Below are 18,295 nucleotides of genomic sequence, written 5' to 3'. Positions count from 1 at the left end.
GACTCCCCTTGGTAGATGCAGCTGTCTTTCTTTGTCTTCACAAGCAGACAAAAGCCTTGGCCTAATTGTTATGCATGATTGAAACATGGGCTTTCCAAGCCTTCATCACTTAACACGCTAAGGTGGTCCAAAAATGCCTTTGGAATGAGAGATACAGTGAGGAGAGAGAGAGAAAGGAAGAAAAGAGAACTTCCCTTTTCCCTAACACACTCATCCTCTCCACCAACACTACGCAAAGAGGAATGCACCACCTTAAAAGATGCGGATCTTCGACTACTCAAGACAGCATCTTAAGAAGTGCTCATGTTTATAAAAGTTGGCAACAATTAATTTTTTAAGAGTAGTTTTCTCTAAGATAGGTGAGAGGTGGGTTCCATGGCATCATAATTAGAATTGTTCAGATGAATTCCCCCCCATGGGTGAAATTTCAGATATTGAAAGCATGTTTGAAGTGATCCTGGGCGTACGTCTTACAATGAGACGAGGTTATCACGTGAGGAGATTCGAGTGCGGTAGCAGAGAAATTGTGGCCTCGAGAGTAACGGTGAACAAAAGAAGCCTGGAACAAAATGACTAAAATAGACTGCTATGTTAATAATATATATGGTCACACTCCTCTTATGAGTTAACTTGCACCGAGATTGATGGCAGAACTTCCACTCACCTGAGGGACTCGGAAGGTCAAGACTTACTATTATATTCCTAGTTGGTGCTAAAAGAGAGGTTGCCATTTGCATCTCATCCTCCTAGGAGGAGGCCATTCATGCTGAAATATTATTGTAGAAGACTTCTTATAGGACCCAAGCTACAATACATTACAAAAAAAAAAAAAGAGAATCTACTAAACCTTTTTAATAAAATTACTGTTCTCATTAATTACTGCTATTGCCTCAGTTGCTGTTTTCGTTGTTGCTGATTATGCTGTCATGGTAAATCCTATTGAGCAAGCGATGGTGATATGCTGAACGCTGCTAATTGTATAACCATTACAAATCTAAAAATCGTCTAGAAGAGAGAATTTTAGGAGAATAAATGAGTTAAAAGAATATCTGTCATGCCACAAGAAGGATTTGTGTAGCAAATTAAGTTGCATATCTCTGCTGTCATATGAATCAATCTTGACACATCTAAACATGTTATTATGGATATTTGATTATATCTTCAAATGTGATAGAAGGATGCATATGTGCATGTGAGCTTATGATTACTTGCATGCGTACAAGAATGTGTGGTTGTGCATGCATGTGTGCATATCAGGAGTCATCTTACTTAATGTTAAGTTTGTGGACAATAAAAACATCAACCATCATGACATTTATAGGTTGCAATTAATCAGCTGAAGGCTAGCAAGTCAATATGATGCAAAAGAACTGATAGGCCACACAACCTGGGTGAGTTTCTCTTTCTGTTTGAAACCAACCTCCTAATGAATTGGAGTAGAGCCAAAGTTGAACAAGCAATAATATTTTGCCACAGACCCCTATTCTATTTCTTTCAGCTGGGGCTTTTAAGAAATGATATCCATGCTCTCTTACTTGATCGAGGCACCTAAGTGGACAACTGTTGGCACTAATGTTGCGACTGCACTCAACTTGGTGACTTCAGGATATGAACTATTTGGAGAAAGATAACTGAGAATAGGAATTGGAACCACTTTTTGCTTGCATTTTGTTGTACCTTATATATTTTGGTTACTTCCTGATATATATATATTATCCCCAAATATATCTTGCATACGTATAGTATGCAAAAATAAAAGATTATATCCAATTTCAATCGACCTTAATTAATACCTCAGCCTATAAGGAGAGCAATAAGTAGGGATGATAGGATTTGAACCCGTGACATTTTGTACCCAAAACAAACACATTGCCAAGCTACTCTGCATCCTTTTTAAAGTTTTTGTATATTGTCATTGTACAAAATCTTTGTCATTGTCTATATATAACTTTTTTGTCATTTCTTCTTTTTGGTTTCATATAATTTAATAATTTTATACATCTGAAACCTAATGTATAAAAAAATAAAAATTTATCTCATCGGCATATCGTACAAAAAAAAAGAATAAAAAATTATTGAAAATGCTCAGGAAGAAGGGGTTATCTTTTTCTTTATATATGTGTGTGTGTATGCATGTATGTATGTATGTATGTAAAATAGGAAGTAATTCAGTTATTATAATTTGAGAACTATGCATATATGTTATTTCACAAGCTGTATGCATACAACTTGATATTTCTTAACTATGATGTTAAACACAACAAAACAGAATCAAAAGTGTTCCAGAATACAAGCACTATTTGTACTTCTACTATTATAATCGTTGTAGGAGCTACCTCTTTTACCCTCTGTTTGGTATAGGAGAAATGAGAAAAAAGATGGATGATATCTATATAATATTTAACTAAACTATTCTTTGATAAAAATATTATTATAATTAATTTATAACACTTATTTATACTAAAGAAGTAGATAATATATAAATTTATAATCTATAATTATATAAAAAATTATGTAAATATTTAATTCAATACATGATTTTATAAATTAATTATTAATAAACTAATTATATAAATAAATAATTAATTTATAACTTAGTTTAAATAGTTAATTAATAATATACAAATAGTTAACTAAAAATAGTAAATATAAATAAAAAAATTGAAGACAATCTAATTATTTAATTATAGTTATGAAAATTATATACTAAAATTAAAATAACGACTAATAAAATTTAATAATATATGATTAATAGTATATATAAATAATATGAATGAAAAAGTGAAGAAGTATTATATTTTTATCAAAAAAATTAATGAGGGATAATTTTATAAATGTCAAAGTCCATCCTTCAATATTGCTCCATCCATCATTCCTTCATCCTCTCAATTTGGGAGGATGTCAAATGATGGGTCAGGATGAATAGACAATCTCTTCTTTTTCATCCATCCTCCAATTTTTTGATCCAAACGGTAGATGAAAACCATCCATCTTTCCTATCCCATCCATCCATCCTGTCATGATCCCAACCAAATATTGTTGGTGCTGCTACTATTCTGTCTATTATTATTTTTGTTGCTAGTGCTGCTCTCTCTCTTTCTCTCTCTATTATATTATGGGAATGTATTGGATCATATAATAGATGAAAATGTCTGAAACGTATCTTTTGTTAGTAGTTACGCATTGAGGTGTCTATACCCATCATGGATCTTATATTCCAGAAATTAGCCTACAAGTTACATGGCAATGCATTGAGGAGCCTATAGGGATCACCTTATGCATTGCGTGCATGAAATCTACAGTTACCCAATTATATCGATTAGGGGTTGCTCTCCTCTTGTACTGAACGGTGATTCAATGTTCAAACATTGAGAGGAATTGCAAGACATGTTTAACTAAGCTAATTAGTGGCACTGCTTCCATATTTGAGGTCCCAAATATCGACATATAGGCTAATGCAGGCACGATTTCTGAAGGACGTCGTCCAATTTGATCCAAGGTCCGTCCCCCTCGTGTGCATTGCACGCCCACACGTGCCCCAGGTACCTCCACACTAAACAGTAGTTTAAATGATTTTGGCTGCATATATGAATGCATTCTGGCACCACCCTGGTTTACTTTACGATTAGAGGCAGATTGGTAGGGATAAAAGCCACCAGCATGGTAGCTTGCCTTTACCGCCATGCTGATAACGGAGAGGAGGGGCCAAAAAAAAAAAAAAAAAAACAAAGCTTGTACCATTATATGTGTTCTTTTATTTTAAAAAAACCAAACTAACATAAATAACTATATCTAAGGCAAGTAAATATTAATATTATATTCTATATACTTATGATGTCGTAGATGACATTCCATGCCAAAGAAGTGAAAGGCCATGTTATTATTCATGTACCTCAGAAGACGGGGAAAGTATGTGTGCTTTTAGTCTATAAAATAAAAAATTATCATGTGCATGAGGAGTGGAAATCCGGGAAAAGATCAACGTGGATGCCGGTGAGAGCAGAACATGGATGTCTCTTTGTCCACCACCTTAACCAGGATCATGTTGACCTCTAAAGCCACCGAGTCCTCGCTCCAAGAGCAGAGATAGAAGTTATAATTAAGAGAGATACCAAGTCCTAACATCTGATGGGAGCGAGATAGAGAACGAAAGATAGAGATAGAAGGGAAGATGATGGATCATGGTTAAGGCGTGGGAATCTGGTTAGAAGGCAGTGGCACGCCGCCTGAACTACTCCTATCATGAGGTCAAGAAGGCTTTTGATATTTTTCCCCTTTGTTTCCCGAAGGTGGCCACCACCCTTGGACCTGATGAACTGTTTGGTTCGCCTTATCAAATAATATGCACTCACATCTGCCCATCTGCCACGTACCTAATCCTCATTGTGGTCCAACAAAAATGCAACAAGCCGTGGCACCAAGATCTTTTAAAATAAGTATAGAAGAGAAGGCGAGGGTTCTAATTTCTAACGAGTGCCACCAAAAGAGAGAGGAAATAATGAAAAGAAAGGGGAGCAGCCCAAGGGATGCTGTCCCTACTTGTGGTGTCATGGCAGAACCACTTTAACGCCGTTGTCCCCGCTTGTGGTTCGAGGGATAAGAAGAGTGGAATGTGGCCCAAGTCCCTCTTTGTACGTGTTTCCGAAACTTCTTTCAAGGCGCACACATTCTGCGATCCTGCTCCCAAGGCTCCTAAGAATAATAATATAACGATTCTTCTCTCTCCTACCCCAACCAAACCACCTCATCTTCTCTCTACCTTGCTCGCTTCTTCCACGTTCTTTAAGAATAAAATTGTAGACGTGTAGTGTTAAACAAATGAGGAACGTGGAAAAGGAGTGGTTTGGTGTTATCCGAGTGGGGGAATATTGCAGGTGGGCATGCGCGAGAGGGGTGGTTTAGTAGGGCTCTTTCTCTCTCTATTCTATTCAATTTTGTTGATATGTTGTATTATATTCTAGTGTTCATTGGTGTGGAGTGGTGCACGCAGCTAAGCATGATTCACCTTTTAAAGTTCAGGTTGGGATTTGGCTCACCCCTACCCTCCATCATTCCCCTCACCTTCTCCTCCCCCATGGTTTAAAATCCCGAGGCACTTCTCCCACCTCTTTTATAGCCTCTCGACCCTTCCCATCCCCTCACTGCATTGCTTCCTTCTCTTCCTCTTCTTTCAGCACCAATACCTTCCTCACTCTTCCTCCCTTGAGCATGACATCTGTGGATTCCATGTTGGTTTGTCACCCAATCGTGGAAGACATGCAAGCAAGCAATATCTTTTTTTTTTTTTTTTGCTTGTTTGAGGGATAAACGCGAGAAAGCAATACAAACCATAGATCTTACAAGTATCATCTTCCGATGCCATACAAGCCATGTAGAGCGAAGCTTTGATGTTATTGGTTTTTAAGTTCTAGAATTGCTTAGGTGAATATGGTAGCTTGCTGAGACCCTAGCGAGGCCAACCTGTTCTTCTTCTACCTTTGCCATGAACCTTAGTGTGATCCTATAAGATATGGAAAACGCAATACCGCCTAACACTTTAGGCCTTGCCGGATGCACCACCAACAGGTGCTTCCCACTGGGCATTGCAATAATAATAGCTCAGTTGTCTTTCTTACAGAATAGTAGGGTGGAGGAGATGGTGGTGTTTTAGGTAGAGCTGGCAGTGCTGAGAAGCCATGACCTAAACTAACATCAAATTCGATCGGGTGTGCGGTCTGAGCTGGTGGATTAGGTAAGAAGGAATCGTTGTTATTGGGTGGAAAGACTTCGAGATGGATGGAGGATTAGGTGGATGAAAGAAGCGATATTGGTGAGGTTCAATCCGATGATGGACTTACATATGATGGTAAACCAATCTCAGATTGAGCCGCGCCAATATCACTTTCTCCATTGCGATCTCTCTCGACGACTCAGGTTCTTCCTCTGTCTGTTTTCTTCTTATGCTTCGTCCTCCCTTTCTTTTTTATTCTTCAAATGAAAGTTTTGCAAATTAATGTTCCTATTATTATGCTTCTGATCCATATCCATCTATATATGGATCATAATATTGGCCAACTTATGCAAGTTGCTTGAAGATTAAAATTGTTTATTTTCATCAACAATTGATATTTTAAAAATTTAAAGTCTTCAGGTCTTAGGGTTTCCAGGGTTTGATAATTGCTTCGTTGGGAAATGGTTGCGCATATATGTGCAAGCTATAAATAGGTGCATACAAATCAAAACAAATACCGTTTATGTGGTTGGTAATTAATTGTGGAATTTTTGTTCTTCTATTGTCAACAATTAGTGTTTTCCACTATGTATTTTTTGTTTCCATCAAATGTTAATTACTATGTATTGTTTCTCTGACTAGTTTTTTTTTGTGTATGCTAATACTGGTACGTGAGAGAAGATTGTTCTGACCAGGATTCTATGAAAACAAATTGAATCCACTAATTGACTGCTAAATGTTCCTGCAGTTGAGGTCGATGGATAAGCTAACAGCTTGAGAAAGCCATCTTGGATATATAACCTTAATCCAGCATATTCTTTTTCGGTTATATTCACTTCTGAACATAGGTATGTAGTTTTTTGTTATCCTTTTTTCTGAGAAAAAATTATAGGTATGTAGTATCTTTGTTTTTGTTTGCACACTTTTGTAGAGTATGCTTCTGTACGTTGTGTATTAAGAGACTTCTCTTAGCATGTTTTCTCATATGTTTCGCTTTACTTCCATGCCCAAAACTAGTAAATGTTAAAGAGAAACATGTATTTCAAGTAACAATTCTAAGCTTAATATCTGAAAATGACTATTCTGCATGTTGTAACAAATGGATTGAGGAACTGTTTTGCAGATGTAGTTAGCTCTGATCGGTGAGGAAATAACTGATTGGAGTTAATAGCTTTCTGGTTCCTATTGAAGTTCTTAGCAACAGACCCAAACCTCCTATTTTTTCTTCTCTCTTATCTTTTCTTTTAACCATGACAGATTTCTGAACTACCATGGTTATCTTCCTTTCTTCTTCATGCATATATCATGTATACATTTCCCTGTTAGTAAAACGGGTGGTTTTAAACTCCCTTAGAATCAAGAAAAAAAGGATTATTCCGTATGTTGAAGCATCGATTAACATTTACCTGATAACAAAGCATGACGAACATTTGTGCAAGCTTTTAGATATTGTTGGTAGTAGTTTGTGAATTTTAGTAACATAGATCATGATATTCGATTCGAAATATATGCTTGAACAATTGCATTAGAAAAATCAATGAACATCGGTAGCAGACAAGGAAGCAAAATTCCACTGAATGAGTAAGAGTTGAGATGGAGAATATATGAAGGGGTCGATAGTGGCATTTAGCAACAGAAATCTATTATATGTAATAGTATTTGATGAATATAACATTATTAAATATGTTTAAGGATAAAATTAATTTTAGATGTCCGAAGAAAAAAGTAGATGGCATTTCATGCTGGAACAAAATACGTGGAGGATGTTGGTGATTATAAATGCAAAATATCTCCACGCACTTCTTTAGATTAAAATGTAAAATACCAACATTAATGTTGATGATTTCTTCCCAAGAAAAAGCACTTCTTTAGATGAAAATAAAGAACACTGAAGTGCATAGATTTGATCGATGTACTGATGATGAAAAATGTGGTTTGCTTCCATCAGAAGAAAAAGAAACAATACGTATAAAGTTGGCACCTTCACACAGTGAGAGGACATAGAAAGTTTCCTTCTTTTCAATGACTGGAAAGTAAGTCTCCTTCTGTATAGACATCAGATACATGGATTTATGGTTCATGTCAAAGCTAAATTTCTTATGTAATTGTTAAAACTGCAGTTCATGAATTTGAAACTCGATCCAGTGGCTTTTGAGCAATTTTATAGCCCTCAAACAAACTGCAGTTCTTTAGATGTACTCATATTCTCTCTCTCTCTCTCTCTCTCTCTCTGGGCTCAAGCACCCCACACCCCACACCCCCACCCCCCTCCCTCTCCCCCCAAGCCAAGTCATTCTATATATGTCGTTTCAAAGATGCTACACTGTATTGAGTTTCATATTTGAAAGTGCAAATGGTGGTTCAGACTTCAAGTTTTACTATATTATCAAACAATCGTCATCTCTCTAAAAGTTGAACTTTATCTGTTATGAAGCATGAACGTCACTCGGTTCTTTATTCAAATAAATAGAAAGAAAAAAAAAAAAAAACAAACAAAGCAGAGATTGATATTTCAATGCGTTTTATTTAGTTTCACGAGCAACATGCTCTTTGCCGTTAAGGTGAAATTATTCCACCACTTGTATCAATTCAATATTCACAATACTCTCTCCATGCTGCAGTTTACCATTGTTCCGATGATAGATAAAAAGATTTTCTTTCTATCACCATTTTTATTATGCATATCAGGTACAGGAGGCTCAAGTTGCACCTTCTGCTCTACAAGAAGAAAGATTCTACGATAGATATTTTGTAGTTACAGTAAATATTCGCATCCACATTTGAAGTTTGTAGACCCATGGCTATATAGCTTGACGGGTAAAATGGTGTAGGATTTAGATATTTGTATGAAGGTCCACACAAGAGAAGGGAACTTCAATTCATCCCTCATCGATAGGTAAAGCTTATACTTAGAAGCTTAGTAGTGCATTTAACGCTGCAACTAGTTTTTGCCCTTTACTCAAATGGACCATAGGATCTGTAGAGTAGCTGATAATCAACTTAGAAGCAGAGAAGGTTTATTTCTTTATTCACTCTAGTCATAGTGACCTACGCTTCTTGTTAAGCATATCTTGAATTCCTTATCCGTCCCACTCCATTCCAATTACAAATTTGGAGAAAAAAACAAATTGAAAATTTTTGGTTGTGTCTCTGGTGGTAGGGAAGCGATCGGGCCCATAAGCCCAAGCTTAAAGCCCACCAGTGACCCCTTGCTGGAGTGTACGGATGGAGCCCGCAAGGTATGAACCCGACTCAATTTTGATACACATCTTCTTTTGCCTCATTTTAGGAAAGTAAGAGAAATTGGATATATTGAGATTAGGGTTTGTTTGAGAGGCAGCTTAATTTATTCTTTTACTCTATCCTTTTGGTTATAGTGGAGTCTTTGCTTCATCCTCATCTGTGGATGTAAGCTTGTGGACGAACCACATAAAATCTGTACATGCTGTATTTTTCCTTCTGTCTGTCTTCTCTCGGACCATTTTATTCTACCTAAATACCTTATTTTATCTGAACTCATTCCAGCACTCCTTAATACATTCATTGAAAATGCATTATAATCTACAGTTACATGCATTCACATTGCCTCCAATACATGAACATAAGAGCATTTTTGATAGAACACCTAAGATCTACCATATTAGGCTTCTGTCAGTCATGCCTCTAATTTGTTATGTTCTTAGCATTTTTTTTTTCGTTTTTCATGGAATAACCACTGAGCAGGATGAAATACGTAAAAGCTTCTGCTTAAAAGTATATAGTTTTAGGAATCCGCTGATAATGGATGAAGAATACTGCTTCAAAGATGCCCAAATAAAAGAGGCTGTTTTCATGACCCATTCTCCGTGAGCCCATAAAGCTGTTTTTCAAATCTATTGTAGTGAAAGAGAAACATATATTTCTTCAAATTCTTCCACTGTAAGCACATATAGAAAATATCTCAGCGGATTCTCATTAGAATAGATAGATTCTCCATGCATCCATTATGTATTTTCAAAGAATATGCATAATTTTGAAAATTACTTTAATTTCTTAATTGTCATGCCATACACAACTTCAATACTTTTTTTTTGTTCTTTTTCTTTACTTTTTCTCTTTTTAGACAATACATTGTTTCGATAAATTCTAACTTTTCCTTCGACTCCTATAGAATATTCTACAAATTTTCTAAGATCATACTTTCTTTCATTGTCCTCTGTGCACTCAAGTGACTCCATCTTCCTGAACTGATTTCTTGGCGATGATTTTTTTTTTGGTATAGAAAATGGGATTGGAGGGGGCTGACCCAATGCAACTACCTCCCCTGGATGTGACTATAGAGCCCCAATCTCTGTTGGAGAATATTCGATTCGGAGAGCAATTTTTAAGGAGGGACTCCTCCTCCCCACCATATGAACTAATCTATGGTCAAGCCTAACGGTTGAGTATGTCATCCCAGCACCACTGCAGATCAGAGGATCAGAAACTTCTTTCAGATCTCACACCCGGACCGTCAGGATCAGCTCCCTTGCGGTAATATGCATCCTGACATTTAATCGAAGTTGCAGTATCCGCCGTGACTCAAAATCGGACCGTTTGGTTGGAAGCCAGTGGCCCATTCCACTGGGTTGCCACCGTGGTTTTCTTGGTGATGATTGGAGGAATTAAAGACTTCTATGATCGTATACATGCACCCAAGTGGGGAGTGCTCATTTCTCAACTAGTCTTGCCATTTTTGAGACATCGTAGGCATAAATTTCAATGACTTTCTGACCACCCTTCAACTCACCTAAATGTAGTATTTGCTTGTTTAAGACATCTGGTCTTGAAATGACCCGATCTGATTCTCAACTTGGAGATCCTTCAAGCCTTTTTAATCCATTGTAGGAAACAATATTTGCTCGATATGGGGCATGCGAGAACATAGAAGTGGCTAATGGATGTCCACAATCTCTTGTATCACCTTTTCTTTTCGGCTTAAGATTGTAGTAAGAAATCTAGTGCATTTGCTAGTATGTGCACAAATTCATTTCTTTCTTTGTTATTTATAAAGATATACACAAATTTGTCTTATATCAGCCGTGGAGAAATTTGCATGGAAACAAGATTATAGTTGCAGATCCTTCAAGCTTTGAGATTATATCAGTCATTCATGCTACATGTAATTTTGCTTCAGAAAAAGATAGTCTACGTTGCTCAAGTGCAGGGCATTTCAACTAAGTTGACGCGCAGTCGTTTGGACGCTCCCCTCTTAGAATAGTGATTATTTCTTATAGGCCCAAGAGTGTACATAGTTACGAGGGCATTATTAGAACCGTAATAAGAGGTCGACATGATTGTGATCCTCCAAAAGGGGAGAGACAAGTTTAATAAATTAGAATACAGTTGGGTTCAGCGAAAAAATATTTGCACATGAACTAAATCTATAAGTTAATGAATACTAATTCTTTTCATGACTAGGATTCCAATTCCATCCCATCAGAACCTTCTTCCATGTCAAGCTTAATAGTCAAAGTTAATCCTCGGGGAAAGTACCTTACTTCCTCCATGTCTTGTCAAAAAGAAGCTTAATTGTCAAATTAAGTTAGCCAGCCTTAAGATTTTTCCATGGAATTAGTAATTTCCTGGGCTAGAAAATCCCTACTTTTAAAAATATTCTTATCTGGCTTTGCACAGGTTAATTATTTTGTAATCTAAAATTATTAGCTTGACTATAGTCCCCTAGAAAATATAGTACATCGATCATATTCCACTCTTGATGCAGAGATCCTCTATTTCGATTTTATCTTCTATTCCACTTTATTCTATGTCTTCAGTTCATATGCCGCTTTCTGTTCTTAATCACCTTGAAAAAAAGTTCCGTGCTTTCTTGTGGGGCCACTCTGTTGATAAGAAAAGCCTTCATTTGCTCTCATGAGCAAAGATTTGCAAACCAAAAAAATATGGTGATCTTGGGTTGCACTCTTTGAGACTCAAGCAACAGGCTCTTCTTAGTATACTTGCTATCAACCTAATACTTCATCTTACATCTCTATGGGCTCAACTTGCTATTGCTAAGTATAAATTTAAAAACACTTGGCTTGCATATAGTAAACCTCATATAATTTCTTCCATCTGGAATAAAATTTGCAAAGCCAGAATACATTTCCAGCATCACGTACTCTGGATGGTGGTTCGGGCACTTCTATTCCTGCTTTTTTAGATTCTTGGATCTCTAATGTGCCTTTATCTCAGCTGCTAACTTATATAAATGTTAATAGCGATCTGTCTTCTGCTATGGTGGCTAACTTTATTGCAGCTGATTGAGAATGGAATGTTCAAGCTCTTGAGCTTTGCTTTGGACAGGATCTTATAAATGTTATTCAAAAAATTTCTTTGCCTCAGCATTCTTGGCCTGATACCCTTTGCTGGGCTACCTCAAACACCAATAAAGTCTTGTCTTCAGATCTTATCTCAGTTCTTATGTCTGATGAATCATCTTTCAATCAGCAGTCCTATGGATGGATTTGGCAGCTACCTGTTCCAATGAGAGTTAAATATTTTATATGAAAATTTATCTGGAATGGTCTCCCATGTAAATTTAATCTTCATCACAAATTTTTTTTTTTCTGATTTCTTACTCTGCTGTGACTTATGCACTGGAATAGTTGAAGACCTGGAGCATGTCTTAGTCACTTGTCACTTTGCTCAGCAATGCTGGCATAGTCTCGTTATGAGTACACAGCTTTTAGTTTGTCCTCATTCTTTGCCAGCCCTGGCACATTTACTTAATTAGACTCAAGTAGAGAAGAGGACCAAGGCAATACTGAGTGTCATGGCTTGGCTCTTGTGAAACACTCGTAATGCTAGAATTTTTCAAAATCATAACACTACACCTCAGCACTTAATTCGTCAATTTCATTACTATATGACTGATCTGGCTGCATCTAATTTTAATTTGCATCCAAAGATCTAGGGTACCTGTCATGTGCCACGGTACATTTATACAACTCATTCTCTTTCTTGGGTGCCCCCTCCCTTTGGAGAATTGATGCTTAATTTTGATGCCGCTGTCCAATTATAAACTGCTGGAATTACATTTATTATTAGAGATGCTTATGGCAATATTCTTTTGGTTCAGGGGCGTAGGATTAATCCCTGTTCTATTTTCATTGCTGAATTGTTAATTATTTGGTATGGGCTCACTACTGCTGCTCACATTTTTAACAATCAAATGCTATATGTTTCTGGGGATTCTCTTACAATTATTCATTAGCTTTCTGAATAATCTTTTGATGCTGTTGTTAACCTATCTTACTATAAAGATATTATCACTACTCTTAATCTGTTTAGGGGTTATACTTTTAAGCACATCTATCGAGAGCAAAATCAAACAGCAGATTGGTTGTCTGAATAGGCTCTTCTTAGTGACTGTTCCTTTTCTATGGGGGATCTTTTGCCTTCCTCAAGTGCTCGGATTATTCGACACGATCAGCTTCAAATTGCTGAGCCTAAGGGGGGCATACTACTGCTTTCTTCCCAACTGATGTGTATGCTGATGGGATGAGTGGAGTTGTTTTTATCTCTCAATTGATGTTTTCTATGTTTTCTATCTATATGCTACAGATGGCAGATTTAACCCCAAATGATGTGTGTGTTGATGGTATTAGTAGGGCTATATTTGTTTTTCCCTCTATTATGTTGTTGGATTTTGACAGGGGTTATTTTTTTCTCCCATATGATGTTTTCAATCTAGTTGTTGCTGATAGGAGCTGGTCTACTTCAGCCATTAGATGGTACATATTGGCTGGTTTGTTCTGCTTTCATTTTTTTTTGCCCCTAATTGATGCTTTACCTGATGGGGTCTGTGGTGAATGCTTTGTCTACTCTTACACTATGCCTATTCAAGGCCTTATGGATCTTGATTTGCTTCCAGATGATGATTTCTTTGATGGGAGCTATGCTTTCATAATTGCTTCCTCTTACTTTATGTCTTCCTAAGGTATTATGTCACTTATGTTGTTCCCAAACGAAGAGTTTTTGGTTTGCATATGTCTTGTCCATGGCATTATGCTTATTGCTCTTACCCGGGATGATGAGCTTTCTTATTGGAGCTGTATCTGGATTTAGATATTTGTTTGCTGGTCTTCTAAGCTTGGGTTTTTTGTTTGCTGCTTTCTTCATCTCCCAAAGGATGCTCCTTGTGCTCATCTCAGACCTCAGCACATGGTGCAACCACCTATTTTTTTGATCTATTACTGTGGGATTTTGGGTTGCATATATTGGCCTTTAAAGGATTTTGCTTGGATGTCAGATATGGATTTTCATACCAGCATTCCTGTGCTTAAATTCTACTACAACTGTTGGATTATGTTCCCTCGATGCGCCTACATTAATAATGTTTCACTATATATTTGGTACCAAACTTCTGTTTACTCTCTAAATCAGATTTTACTTATAGTTGCAGTCATGGTAAGCAAGTTCTTGAAATGCTTAACAGTTAGAGATGTCATACAGTACGGGGCTTCATCTTCTGTGGTTGTTACTCAAACGGTTTTTTTAACTCAAATTTTACTTTTTGCAGTATTTTTTGGACAGTTTGTTTTATATTTGCTCTACATAGTTACTGTTTGTTTGGCTTATGTATCCTGTAAACAGACTATGCGTAATGTGGTGATTATAAATAGACTATTTTTTTTTCAATGAAGACCTTTTTTTCTACCAAAAAAAAAAAATCTTCGTAGATCAACTAATGTTATTTTTAATATTGTCAATAAATAATGTTTATGAAGGAAAGACACATAAGAAAACAACGCCATTGACTTGCGCACCTCAAAAAAGGGTCCATATGCTAAGGGTTCCTCTTCAGTACGTTTGTTTGAATAGAAAATGAGCCAAACTCAAGGTGCACTTTGAGGCTCCACTAGTGAAGACCCAAGACAAAATTATGAGAGCAAGAATACTCATGAGTTGATATTGAACAAGCTGAACTCTGCTGGAGGTTGAACAATCCCTTGGAGTGAACTTTGTCTTGGCTCTACTCGGATAAATGCTTGACAAAAATCATGTCGTTGTGAACAACGTTCTCTTCAGCAATGATCATAAACCTGCAGACATATAAGCTGGAAATAGTCTATTTTGAGGACCACACAAACTTTTCAAGTCTTATATTATAATTCCATGAGTATATTTCAGGTACTGTCCTAGAGAAATTATTTTGATTATCCTTTACTTCAGCAATCATGTTCATAACTAAACAGTAAAGAAAAGCTCTGAAGCAAAGAGCCCCTTGCAATCATGATACTGTTGCATGTCCTAATCCAGCGCCCCCAATTGACTGAAGATCATTTCTCAGAAAACTACATCGTAACTTTCATACACTTTGTACTAAATATAATTATGTGCACAGCAGACACTATACTTGCTTATTATTCTTAGACATGGTTGTATCTGAGCCATTTAGAAGATTCACTTAAAATCATCGAATCATAAATTCTTTATCCATATTTGGTCAGAGGTTCTAAATATGCTGTGTATCACATGAAGTAAAATAAAGCAGCCGAAATCATTTACACTATAGCCAACTCTGAGTTCACCAAACTTATCCAAGAATGCAAAAAATCAGGATGTTTTTAGGGCATATACGAAAGAAAACAAAACTTATCTGGGTTGGCAAAACATACGTGAGTCATTTACACAAAAAATGTGGTAATCCTGGCAGCAGGCATTCTCGTTTACTCACGAAGGAACACAAAAGCACTTTGCTTCCACTATGGAGTTGCTATCGTATTGGTATCCTATCACCTTTGACCCCACTCGTCAGTGACTGCTGACAGTTTTTGAACAATGCGACAGATTTGATCTCTGTAAACTCCTGAATCAGAAAACCACACTTGGAAGAAATGACCTAATTTGGATTCCTTATGTCTCATAAAGGCTTTCACCCTCATCATAGTTATCACCGTGCTCATCCACATACGGACTGGAATCCATGTAATCACCATTCTTATCCTTGTCATTCTCCTCAATTACTTCAACAATTTCTGAAGCTGTCACGGACCTTTAAGATAAATATATTCAGTTCTCTCTTTCTGCAAAGGGCTTTTTGCTTTTATAATTTTTTTTTTTCTTGGTTTGGATTCTTGGGAGGAAGGAGAGAGGACGATAAAGGGATGGTTGGAGATTTCATTGTTGTTGAGAAAATATTCATTGCAACGGTGATACCATATTAAATTTGTTACAACCCAACGAGAGCATCTGTATTTTATCGGGTGTCATGTATTCATCGATTTTTATGAATGATGCCTCACACTAGCCATCGACTCCTGACTTTCGATTGGATTGTGATAATTTTGACGTGATATCACCATTGCAACGAATATCTTCTTATTGTTGTCGTGGCTGGCCACTAGCTTCGAAATTGGGCCTTATATTCAGATGCTCTATCGTGCGACAATTACCGTTGCTATCCACCTGGTTAATGGCTTGGAAATCGAGGCGTTATAGGGGTAGCAATTGAGATTCTTTAAGCTGCGACAAAGACCCTTGCAATCCACCTAAAGAGCTAGATAGCATCGGACAACTTTTGTATTTGATTTCTTTGTTGAACATTTCAACCTAATTTAATTTAAATTATAATTTCAACTATGGTAAAGATGTACTAGGATGAGGTAAGAACCAAACCGATTGGATCTATGCTGCCACCAAGATTGTGCCTCGATTCAACAACACTCAGCGGTTTGGGGCATTTCCACTTAAGTCGTAATATTACCAAAACAGTTCAGTGAGCAAGCTGCGTTCCATTGAGTTTTAAATATTTTTTATCTCTTTTCCTTCATTTCTTCCTTATTTCAATTATTTTTGTTTTTTCTTCATTTCTTTGTTCCCTTTTGTTTTTTCTTTTTTTTTCTTCCTTCCATTTCTTTTTTTTTTCTTCTTTTTTTCTTGCTTCCTTTTTTTTTTCTTTTCTTATTCTTTCCTTTTACATACCAACTTAAAATAATCATGAAAAAGAAAAAAAATGAAAAAAAAAAAAAACTACAAAATGATGTAGTAGTATTTTTTTGAGTAACAAATGATGTAACAGTATTGAATCAATTTATATTTGAGCATCAAGTGTCTATATGGCTCCATATCGCACCATATAAGTCAGGCACCGATACCGTACCTGCTGGTAAAACTTTCATGTAATCATAGAAGAAGGGATGGATATAGCATACTTTAGCATAATTAACGGCTTAACGGCAATACTCCATCTAGCGGCAGCGGACCCGCCAACTTCTTAATGGAGCTCAATACTCCATGGAGATGCCGTCTTATCGAGCAACACCATTCTAGAATCCTCGTTTTTCACCTCCTCCGGCCAAGATACCTTTGAATGATCCTAAAGTTACCATGAATCCTAATTTTTTTGAAATCGTGGGTAGGCTAGGGAAAGAAAGGGAAACTAGATTGCTTGAGAATGATGATGGAAGGCACCATTAATTTATTTAAGTTTCTTCCGGATAATGAAAAATTAAAGAGTTCCATTTGCCTTACTGTATTAAGTAGGATTTGTCAGACAGTGAAACACCGTATTACGTAGAACAGCGTCTGTTACATGAGAACTTTCTATGTACGTAATCTACCATCAAGATCATCACAATCATGATCATGTGGTTGGACATTAGATTGCATTACCACAAATACAAATACACACCTAGTGAGGCAGGCGCACACGTACACAAGAGAGAGAGAGAGGCTAAATGCTTCTGGATGTAGTTGGTATAACCTCAAAGTACACAACACTGATAAAACAAGGCTTGACGATCTTTCTCGTACGAAGAAGGAAATGTATTAACCCAGCCTAATGGGCTCTGGATCAAGCCCATCTAGATTTAAATCTACTAAGCCCGTCTAAAAAAAACATGGAACGATCCTCTTACCGACTAGAATAAGGACTCCTTGGGCCACTAGGAACCCTAGGAAGACCTTTATAAAATTCTCCTTTCCTCCTCCATGGCTAGCCACGACGAGCACCGGATTTCTCTTCTTATTTTTTTCGAATTTTTTCGTTAAAGCTGTGGATGTCCTCATCATGTTCATCTCAAATTCTCGTAGGAGACCTCACCGAAGTCGGAGGTAAGCCTCGGCCCTCCTTCCTCTCTTCCTTCCCTTCCTTCCCATGGCTTTGTCCATCCTCGCTGGCCGTCGGGTTCATCGGGAAACCCACAAAATCATAAGGCCATGTTTTGCTCTGTTCGGTCGGGCCATCTTCCTTCTCTTTTTCGGTCACCAGCACCGCCGTTTGCGGTGTCTCGCCCCTAGGATAGAATCCTCATCTCTATCCCTCTTCCTCGAGAGGTTTTGGCTGTCGGCGACTGGTCAATGATAGAAAAACTAGAGAGAAAGGGGTGGTACCCTATTTTTTCAATTATTTCTTGATTTCTCGGCGGCCGAACTTTGCCACCGGCCTTCCTTGCTCTGTCGCCATCAACCAGACGCCGCCGCCCCTCGTAGGAGCCAAGCCACCGAGCCCCCCCTCGGTCCGTCCTCTATTCGATTGGGAAGAGAAAGAAGAAAAGAAAGAAAAAGAAGAAAAGAAAAGGAAAAAGAAAAAAAAAAAAGAAAAAAAAAGAGAAAGAGAAA

The 18,295-nt window shown here is 37.1% G+C and overlaps 1 long non-coding RNA gene across 1 annotated transcript; it reads left to right on the top strand.

Annotated features, from left to right (window-relative positions):
- The first annotated feature begins 4,860 nt into the window (after window positions 1–4,860).
- LOC140851275 (uncharacterized) lies at window positions 4,861–14,214 on the top strand. Its single transcript, XR_012134027.1, has 3 exons — window positions 4,861–6,558; window positions 8,399–8,606; window positions 8,871–14,214. It is a non-coding gene; the product is annotated as an uncharacterized lncRNA (long non-coding RNA).
- The last annotated feature ends 4,081 nt before the right edge of the window (window positions 14,215–18,295 follow it).

This window comes from Elaeis guineensis, chromosome 8 (assembly GCF_000442705.2).
Source record: "Elaeis guineensis isolate ETL-2024a chromosome 8, EG11, whole genome shotgun sequence".
In the NCBI taxonomy this organism is placed as follows: Eukaryota; Viridiplantae; Streptophyta; class Magnoliopsida; order Arecales; family Arecaceae; genus Elaeis; species Elaeis guineensis.
This window is presented reverse-complemented; position numbering and strand designations above follow the sequence as displayed.